This window comes from Pogona vitticeps, chromosome 6 (assembly GCF_051106095.1).
Source record: "Pogona vitticeps strain Pit_001003342236 chromosome 6, PviZW2.1, whole genome shotgun sequence".
Lineage (NCBI taxonomy): Eukaryota > Metazoa > Chordata > Lepidosauria > Squamata > Agamidae > Pogona > Pogona vitticeps.
Window position 1 is genome coordinate 55206635 of NC_135788.1, and position 10339 is coordinate 55216973.

Sequence of the window (10339 nt, forward strand, 5' to 3'; positions counted from 1 at the left end):
ATGCTGGGTATAGCCTGCTATCTTTATCATAACTTTCACTCTATCCTTTTTTCTTTTTTCTATGACTAGAGTAAATTTCTTTAGTACTCCTTGCATTTCTCTTTTATCTATTTGCTTAATTTTAGATGCACATTTAATATTTTCTAGTTCTAATTCTTTATTCTCCAATTTCTTAGCTAGGGTTTCTTGTTGCTTCGTTTTAGCTATGGGTGCAGATACAGAATTATCAGCTTTTTCAGTTAGCTGTATCTTTTCCTTAGATACTACTTCTGCTGACTTTAATTTACTTCCATCTAAAGTTTTCAGTTTCACAATCTCAGGGTAGCATGATGTTTCCTAATCTTCATGTAAGTTTTCCTCTTTTTCAGGAGTCATCACTAAGGGGTTTTCTTTAGTTACAAGATCTTTGTCTGCATAGATTTTCTCAGGAATTTCAGAGAATAATAGAATGATATCTAGAAACTCTTTCAACCAATCTTCTAAGTTATTATTCTCCTTTATCTCCTGGTTAAAACTCCTTTCATTGGGTTTTCTCATACCTTTACAGCTTTCTTCTACCCATTTCTTTCTCTGACTCTCTAGCAATTTTTTTTCTCCCCCATGTTCTCTAGTTCTTTAGTAGTGGGTGTGTTCTGACTATCTTGTGAGCTTATATATATGAAACCCCCTTTAACATCTCTCATCTTATTCCAAACCCCTTTTCCAACTCCAGACATCTCTCTGCACTCAAAAGGAATATCCATTTGTTTGTGGATATTTCTATCTATAAAGAATCTTTTAGGGGATTCTGAAATTACTGGTTCTTTTTTAACTGCATTACAAGATTGTAGCAAAGTAAAATCATTTTCTTGTTCTGGTTTAAAAATCCTTTTCTGAGACTTTATTATATCTATGCTTCCTACAAGTTCAGTTGATTGGCTAATACTTATAACTGTCGGCAAAGTCAATTTCCTAAGAAATTGCTCAGCCACGGGCAGAGAGGTTCCAAAGTAAATCGCTCCTTTACCAGGCAAAACAGGGTCCGTAAATTTTGCCTTAGGGCAGCTAAAATTTACTCTGGTACCAAGTCTGACTGATTTCATTGAGAACCAAGCCACACACGTGAGTACCAGGGAATTCCATCCTTCTAGCACTCATAAATCAGTTGGACCCAAATTGGTAGCATTAAGTATACGTGGCCTTGTTTAAATGAAAGTTAGAAAATATATGGGTTTTGAATAAAACAAATGGTGCAATAAAAGGTAATGCAAGACAACACTACATGGCTGAAACAGAAAGAGTGAAACACAGAAGCATGAGAAATGTGTAAATGTGTTGGGATTATGTTATGTTCAGGCAAAAAAAATTAGGAGGGGTGTCAGAGTATAGAAATTTTATAAGCCTGAACCTGTATATGTGTTTCATTAACGAGTTGCCATTGGGCACAGATGTGAGAGTGCTAAATCACTCTGGACATGATGTAATGACTTGAAACCAGGAGAAGACCAGGTGCAAAGCATGAAGTCATCTGTTTTCTGATTGGACAAAATATGCCATGTATATATATATAAGTGGACTGTGTGTTTGCTTCTTTCTCTTCCTCCACTATCACTTGCTGCCACGCATGCTGTCCATTTGTATAAAGAGTTCTTGCTGTGCTGTTAAGATACCTGCCTGTATATAACTGTAAATACGTGTAAATACAACTGTCTTGCAACACAAGAAGAACTGGTAAAGTGTCTTCAATAACTCTGCGTATTCTACTGTAGCCAAAACCCTAGCATATTTCCAATCCCATCCCCATTGACAAGAGATTAAATTCCTCTAGAAAAAATGAAAATAATAACACAGCTAACTAACAAAAATAAGGGGAAGGCGGACCTCCCCTCCAACTTCAGCAAAATCTACATTTTAAAGCAAAACTGCAGATTCCATGGTCCATTATAAAAACAACAATACATCAGGCTTCTGGAAATCCAAAAATATGTTTGCTCAATAGGAAAAACTCAGTCTTACTGTCCTTAGAATTATATAGTCCATCCCGAGTCCTTGTTGGCATCCATCTTCTTGCTTCCCTCGTGTTGTAATTCTCCACCCTTTCTTCTTCCCATGAGGCTTAAGGAAAAGTTGTTTAGTCTTCACTCACTCTGTACTAGCCAGGTTGCTATGTGACGAGATAAGGCCACGCTGGACAGTACAGAGGTACATCTAGGAATCAACTTTGGAAATTTCCACTCTCAACTCACACACAGAAACCAAGATGAATTCATTCTGGCTAACTTTGTGATTACAAATCCCATCAATAAATCATTTTATGAACTTTCATAACCAAGCTTATCACATGTCACCCCTAGAAGTACAAAATCTAGAACTGTTAAAGTTCTTATTTTGATAACTACTGTAACTATTGGTTATGAAAGTTAACTGCTAATGATTAAAAGGCATACATGTAAAATTGCACTTATCTAGCAAAGCATCAAAGCAAGAAATACTAATAATGGCAATTGAATATATTCTTATGGTTAAGCATATACTCTATTGAAAATACAGAAAAGAAACAAGTTAGTTAATATCAAAATAGTAATTCAGAGGAACAATGTACTATAAAAATGCATTATCTCGTCGATCAGTTGTCAGGATCTTCACAGTACATTCGAGAAAGACCATCTGCCACAACATTTAGTCTTCCAGGAATATGCTGCACTTCAAAATCAAAGTCTTGCAAAGCTAGACTCCATCTCAACAATTTTTGGTTGTGAGATTTCATCTTCTGCAACCAAACGAAGGCTCTGTGATCTGTTTGGAGGGTAAACTTACGCCCCCATAAGTAAGGTTTTAAAAGATTTAGTGCCCAGATAACAGAAAGTGCCTCTTTTTCCGGTACTGCGTAATGTCTCTCATGTTCCAAGAGTTTTCTGGAGAAGTATGAGATAGGATAAAGGTTCCCATCTTCCCCTTGTTGTAACAACACAGCACCAAGGCCTAATTCTGAGGCATCAGTCTGTAAAATGAATGGTTTGTCAAAATCAGGTGATTTCAGAATAGCTTTGGCCTTTAAGGCATCAAAAGCACTTTGACACTCTGATGTCCACTTTACCTTGACCGGCTGTCTTTTCTTAGTTAGCTCAGTCAAAGGTGTAGCCAAATGACTAAAGTCAGGAATGAATTTTCTGTAGTAGTCAATCAAACCTAAGAAAGAACGTACCTGTTTCTTAGTTTTCAGAATAGCCAATCATTAATAGCTTGTACTTTGGCTTGCAGAGGTTGAATTTCACCTTGCCCAATCAAATGACCTAGGTACATGACCTTTCCTTGCATCCACTCACATTTGCTTGCTTTGACTGTCAATCCTGCTTGATGAATTCTGGATAAAACAGTTTCAATGTGAGACATGTGAGAATCAAAATCAGAACTGAAAATTGCAACATCATCAAGATAAGCACTGGCAAAAGGTAAACCATGTAAAAGTTTGTCTATCATTCTCTGGAATGAAGCTCCTGTATTCTTTAAACCAAATGGTAAACGCCGGAACCGAAAAGTTCCCACGTGAGTGATGAAAGCGGTCTTATCTCGAGATTCTTCGGCTAGATCAAGTTGCCAATAAGGATTCTTTAAATGAATTATGCTGATAAATATAGCCTGTGAAAGGCGCTCAATTAAGTCATCCATTCTGGGTAATGGGTATGGATCTGAAACTGTAACACTGTTCAACTTCCTGTAATCAACACAAAATCCTACTTCATCGAGAATTTTGCCTAGCGCGTTCTTTTTAGGGACCAAAACCACTGGAGAAGCCCAAGGGGAGAATGATTCCTCAATCACCCCCAAAGATAACATCTTTTGTATCTCTTCTTCAATCTGGATATCATGATTACCAATGGCTCTATATGGGCTTGACCATATTGGAGGACTAGACTCCGTATTGATTTGGTGACTGATCAAATTGGTGTAACCTGGTTGGTCTGAGAAAACCTCTTGGTATTCCTCTAAAATTTGGTAAAGCTTTTCTTTTTGATCTGTGGTACCTGTTAAGACAATGTTATCAGACCAGGTACCTGCGTTCTCCAATTCAGCTAACATATAAACAGGTTCATTTTCAGGTTGAAAACATGCAACATAACATTGAAAAAACATAGCAGATCTGTCTTTATACAACTTCAAACTATTAACATGATACATCACAGGTTTCTTAGTAGAATTCAACAAAGTAATTGACAAAGTAATTGACATTTCCCAATTTTGAACAATTTCACCTGGACCTTCCCAGACAACTTCTAGCTTAGAAGGTCTGAGTGGGTTCAGGACAAGTACCAAATCACCCACTGCAAATTCTCTGTGACGGGCTTTCTTGTCATGGTAGAACTTCTGTGTTGCTTGAGCATCCAACAAATTGTCTCTAGCCAACTCTTGGACAGCTAAGAGTTTCTCTTGCAGGTTTCTAACAAAATCAGCAACTGGAATAGTACTGCTTCTAACCACACCTTCCCAATCAGATCTAAGTAAATCCAAAGGTCCTTGTAGGTTTCTCCCAAAGACCACCTCACTTGGGGAAAAGTTTCCAAGAGAAACATGGGGTGCACTTCGGTAGGCAAACAAAGCAAAAGGTAAAAGTTCATCCCAAATGTTTCCATATTCTTGAAGCAAAGTTTTAATCATCCTAAGAAGAGTTTGTTGACCTCTTTCCACCAAACCATGAGATTCTGGATGGTGCGAAATACTATAATTCAGTTTAATTCCACTTATTTCACAAATCTTGTTCATAAGTTCACTCTTAAAAGCACCAGCTTGATCACAGATAATTTGAGAAGGTATACCTATGCGAGAACACAAGTCCACCAAAATTCTGGCAATAGTTTGCGCTGAAAGGTTGCTGATTGCATAGGCCTCAATCCATCTGCTAGCTTGACAGATGAAAGAGATGATGTACTTCTTTTTGGACTTGGTAGGAACAAAAGGTCCTAACACATCCATTTGCAGATACTGGAACACCTGGTCTGGAATTTCCATGAGTTGCATCTCCGCCTTCATGCGGTCTGTCTGACGCCCTGTTCGCTGGCAGTAATCACAGGAACCAACATAGTCCTTGACAGCTTTTGTAACACCAGGCCAGTAAAAATGTTGAGAAATTCTACTTAAAGTTTTTTGTATTCCAAGATGGCCGCTGCTTGGATTGTCATGGGCAATCTGCAGAATTTTCTCTCTGTACTCACTAGGAATAACTAACTGTTGAACTGGTTCAGCCTGAGTATTAGATTTAGGGAAATACTGTCTGTACAAAAGTCCATTCGGTCCCCACAAGAAGTTCACTTGTTGCTGCACAGGTTGCATTGCATAACTGTCTGCCTGTGACCTTAAAGAGGCTAAGGTAGGATCATTCAGCTGTTTCTGTTTAAAATCAGCTGAACCCATTGGAATAGGCAAGTCCTCTGGTTCAGTCTTTGTATTGGCTGCACTATCAGGTTCGGTCACAAGAGGCTGCTGTTGCATTAAGTTCTCATCATCATCATCATCATCATCATCATCATCATCATCATCATCATCATAACAACAACAATAATTTATTGTCATTGTAAGTATATACACATACAACGAAATTCATCTTGGTGCTCCTCAGAGAAATCCTCAGGTGGAATTTGCTGCATCACTCTGCTTTGAGAACGGGTGACTGCTTGTACTGAAGCTGCTTTTAAAGTTTGTTGGTGGTTCAAAAATGCCAAATCATTTCCCAACAAAAAGTCAGGTTCGCCCTCATGGACTAACAAATATTTGGAACCTTTCCAATTCTGGTAACTCATTTGCAGAAAAACAAGTGAGGCAAATCTCTTAATTACTTCACCAGACCCATATGTTCTAACAGGACACCTCAGGGTGTTCAAAATCAGTTCTGGATCCACAAAACGTTTATTAACTGAAGAAATATCAGCGGCTGTATCACGAGAAGCATTTAAAACTAAATCACCCGAAGAAAAATGCAAAGTCACGGGTTCAGAAAAAGTTTGTGCTGACCATGAAAATTGCTCTTCTGGTAAAATGCAACTTGGATCCATAATAGAAAAATTTTCCCCTGTGGGTGTCTGCTGAGCCACAGTTGTAGAAACTTGGGCTACTTGTAGACCCATTATCCTTGGCACAAGCTGAGTTACCGTTGTCTGCTTTCCACTGGCTTGGGAAGAAATTGCTGTTAAGTTAACTCCTTCCTGTCTCTGGGTAGGCAGATTGGCTGACTGGTTAGCTACCTGCTGTTCTGCTGGTAACTGCTGATTTTCCTGTGGCGTAGCACTAAGGTAGGCCACTTTTGGGGTGGTTTGCTTAAATTTACGTGGTGCAGGTATTGGAGTCTTGCCAACTGGCTTTCTGGTTTGGGTAGCTGGCACAGACAGTTTTGGACAATCTTTTTTCAAATGTGGACCCCCGCACTGAAAACAAGTCAGGGTTGGCCTAGTCTGGCCAGGAGCTATGCTTCTGCGCTCCCCAGCTAAGGACTGTCTCTGTTCCTGAAAAACAGGCTTCTTAAAATCATACTGGCTCTGCCTCCTAGGCACTTCTGGAACAGGCTTAACTTTAGCAGTAGTCTCACCCCTCTTAAAAGAAATTATTTCATCAGTTTTTAGGGCTAAAGTATGCAAGTCAGTACATTCTTTCTCCAACAAATTACTTCTCAGCTCTGGGGGTACTAAATTTAAAAAATGCTCCATGTACATCAGCATTCTCAGGTCTTTGAATGTGCTGACTTTGGCGGATTCTAGCCAACGGTCCCCTAAAAGCTCAATCTGATCTGCCAAAGCAGAATAGCTCATTTGAGGAGTCTTTTTTAATTTCCTGAATTGTTGACGTAACAGTTCCAGAGCCGCTCAGAGTGGTATAATTATACCAGATGGGCGGGATATAAATCAAATAAATAAATAAATATCATAAATAAATAAACCCCCCTCTTTGGTAAACAAGGGGTTTAAACTGTTCCCAAGTTAGGTTTTGGTTAGATACTCTGGCTAAAAGTTTGGCTTTGTCCCCAGAGACCTGTGACCATAGAATTTTTAGGTACAAATGTTCTGGCACACCCAGGTCTGCACAAAAAAGTTCAAAAAGCAATAAAAATGACAATGGATCATCTCCCTCCTGGTAATAAGGCAAGCTGCTTCTATCAATGCTCCCTACAGAGTCTCTGGTCTTCTCTTTCTCAGAAATTTCTTTATGCAAACGATGCAGTTTCATTTCGCGGTATTCCCCTGCCTTTCTCTCACTAGATGCATGGGCCTCAAACCATTGTTTCTGACTGTCCAAGAAATCTGCCATCATTATAGTAAACCGTTCCTGTAACTTTAAACTCACGTCCCTTGGATCTGCTGGGCTGCTGCTGGCATCCGCTGCTGCTGCTCCAGCTGCCCTCTGGTTATTGCCATAAATCTCCTCCGTTAGCAGGTCCTGCTGAGTTGGAACACGTTCTGCCCCAGCGTCCTGCTGCTCCATCCTCGCCTTTATCTGGGACCACGACAGATCTGGGTTCTCTGACATCAGCTTTTGGACATCCTCCTCTGTGAACCTTGTAATCGCACTCCCCATACGGAACTCCTTTGGGACATGCAATGAACTACTAACAATTTTCGGTCTGGCTCCACTTTGCAATAAAGCACTGTGTTCCAGAGCTTCCAAAATCTCTTTGTCCAAAGTTTTGGCTAAGAGCCACTCCGGTAAAGAAGAACGCCTGCTAGACGCCATTTCTCACCCTGGAGCCATTACCGAAGCAATCAGCTCAGGAAAGGCAGCTGTAAAACTGTCTGCTTGACAGAAACCAGATATTCCCTCAGGAATCTGTCCCTTCTCTACTGGTGTAGGGTTGGAAATAGTAAATTTTTATTTTTCAGTGTCTCCTGGTTAACTTCTCAATAGACTCCAGCTTAAAATTAGGTAACTTTGCCACTCTGCCACCTTAATGGTCAGAGCTTGCAGTTTAGAACACCACACGCTGTTCCTGCTACACTTAAGCACTGAAAGAAACTCTCTCTGCATGCATCAGCCTTAGCTGTAATCACGCATAAGAATTTCTCCAGCCATAAAACAATTACAACAACTGAAAGAATTCCTCCCTGCTTCGGCCTAAGCCTTACGCAAGGGCAATTTCTCCAGTCATAAATCAATTAACACGGCACGTGAAATTCATCCCACTGCTGCCACCATGTCAGCAAAGTCAATTTCCTAAGAAATTGCTCAGCCACAGGCAGAGACGTTCCAAAGTAAATCGCTCCTTTACCAGGCAAAACAGGGTCCGTAAATTTTGCCTTAGGGCAGCTAAAATTTACTCTGGTACCAAGACTGACCGATTTCATTGAGAACCAAGCCATACATGTGAGTACCAGGGAATTCCATCCTTCTAGCACTCATAAATCAGTTGGACCCAAATTGGTAGCGTTAAGTATATGTGGCCTTGTAAAATGCATCAATTTAGATAAGCCAATTATTTATAACAGCTTGTGTCTATTCAAGAAGCTAACTTCCAGATCTTAAGCATATTTACTTTTATTAGAAAAATATAGTTCTGAGAGAAATCAGTTTAAGCAAAGAATAGCACAGCGTATTTACATATTTCCAATCCCATCCCCATTGACAAGAGATTAAATTCCTCTAGAAAAAACGAAAATAATAACACAGCTAACTAACAAAAATAAGGGGAAGGCGGACCTCCCCTCCAACTTCAGCAAAATCTACATTTTAAAGCAAAACTGCAGATTCCATAGTCCATTATAAAAACAACAATACATCAGGCTTCTGGAAATCCAAAAATATGTTTGCTCAATAGGAAAAACTCAGTCTTACTGTCCTTAGAATTATATAGTCCATCCCAAGTCCTTGTTGGCATCCATCTTCTTGCTTCCCTCGTGTTGTAATTCTCCACCCTTCTTCTTCCCACGAGGCTTAAGGAAAAGTTGTTTAGTCTTCACTCACTCTGTACTAGCCAGGTTGCTATGTGACGAGATAAGGCCACGCAGGACAGTACAGAGGTACAACTAGGAATCAACTTTGGAAATTTCCACTCTCGACTCACACACAGAAACCAAGATGAATTCATTCTGGCTAACTTTGTGATTACAAATCCCATCAATAAATCATTTTATGAACTTTCATAACCAAGCTTATCACAATATCTTCCTTGGAAACCTCACTATTTCTATAAAGATTTTCTGTCTTTTCTGTCTGTGTGTGGTGATCACATCAGTCTTAATATAATTAATCAAATCTAAACCAATTAAACAAGGCGTATGGATCTGAATTGAAACAACTATTTTAAATTTACCAGCCCATCCTTAATAATTTATATGTACTTCAGTTACTGGTAGCTTAATCACTTCTGTCCCAATTCCTTTAACTGAAATTTTCTCATTTGGAATGATATCTTCCTGCTGAATAATATCTGCATGTCATATAGTTATCTGAGAACAAGAGTCTCTCAATGCTAGGTACTTGATGTTGTTAATATAAATATTTTCTTCAGCTGACTTCATCAATTCTCTGTTGGTTTTAATGTAATAGCAGTGGACTATTTCTGCTATAGGAGGCGTTTGCTCCTGAGTCAGCATTCTGTCAGTTAAACAGCCATTCTGTTTTATCTCAGACCTTTCATCCTGCTTTTGTATACAGTACATCTTTTTAGGTACAACTTCCCCTGTTTTCTGTTGTTCCATTTCTTTGTTTTTAATGAATTCACAATTTGAAATATAATGATCTGCTTTCACAACACCAAAATAAGATTTTAAATTTCTTTGTTTATTGTAAGGGTTTCTGTCTCCCTTTCCTTCAAAGCTTTTACCCTTCTGTTTGTACTGCTCTGTCTCTCTCTAAAATGGCTTCCAACTGCCAGTTCATCTTTGAGGTACTCTCTGGGTTCTGTCTTTCTCTCATCCCAAGCCTTCCCTCCAGTTTTTGATAGATTCCCCTCAGGATTTGAATCATTATTATTATAGTTTTGGATTTGTAATTCTAATTGTTTCATTTTTAATTGGTGTTGCCTCTCTTTTTCCTTCATTTCCAGCTCCAGCTGTCTCTTTTGAGTCTCAGCCTCTAGCTGTCTCTTTTCTTGTTCAGCCCTTTCTCTTATTCTTTCTTGTTTCATGGCCATCTCTCTTTCTAATTGTTTTAACCGGAATTCATATTCTTTCTCAATTTTCCTTTTTAAAAACTCCAGGGAGTTTTCTCTCCGTGAGGCACCCTCCTGTTCCCTTGGGTCCTCATATTCCTGGCCCTCTTGGTCTGAAATTTCCCCTTCCTGAGGTAAAGTCTGACTCTCAGCAAGTTCCATAACTGCCTTCCTCCCTCTCCTGGAAGTCATACCTAACAGTTTATATTTATTATTAAATTGGTAGGCTGT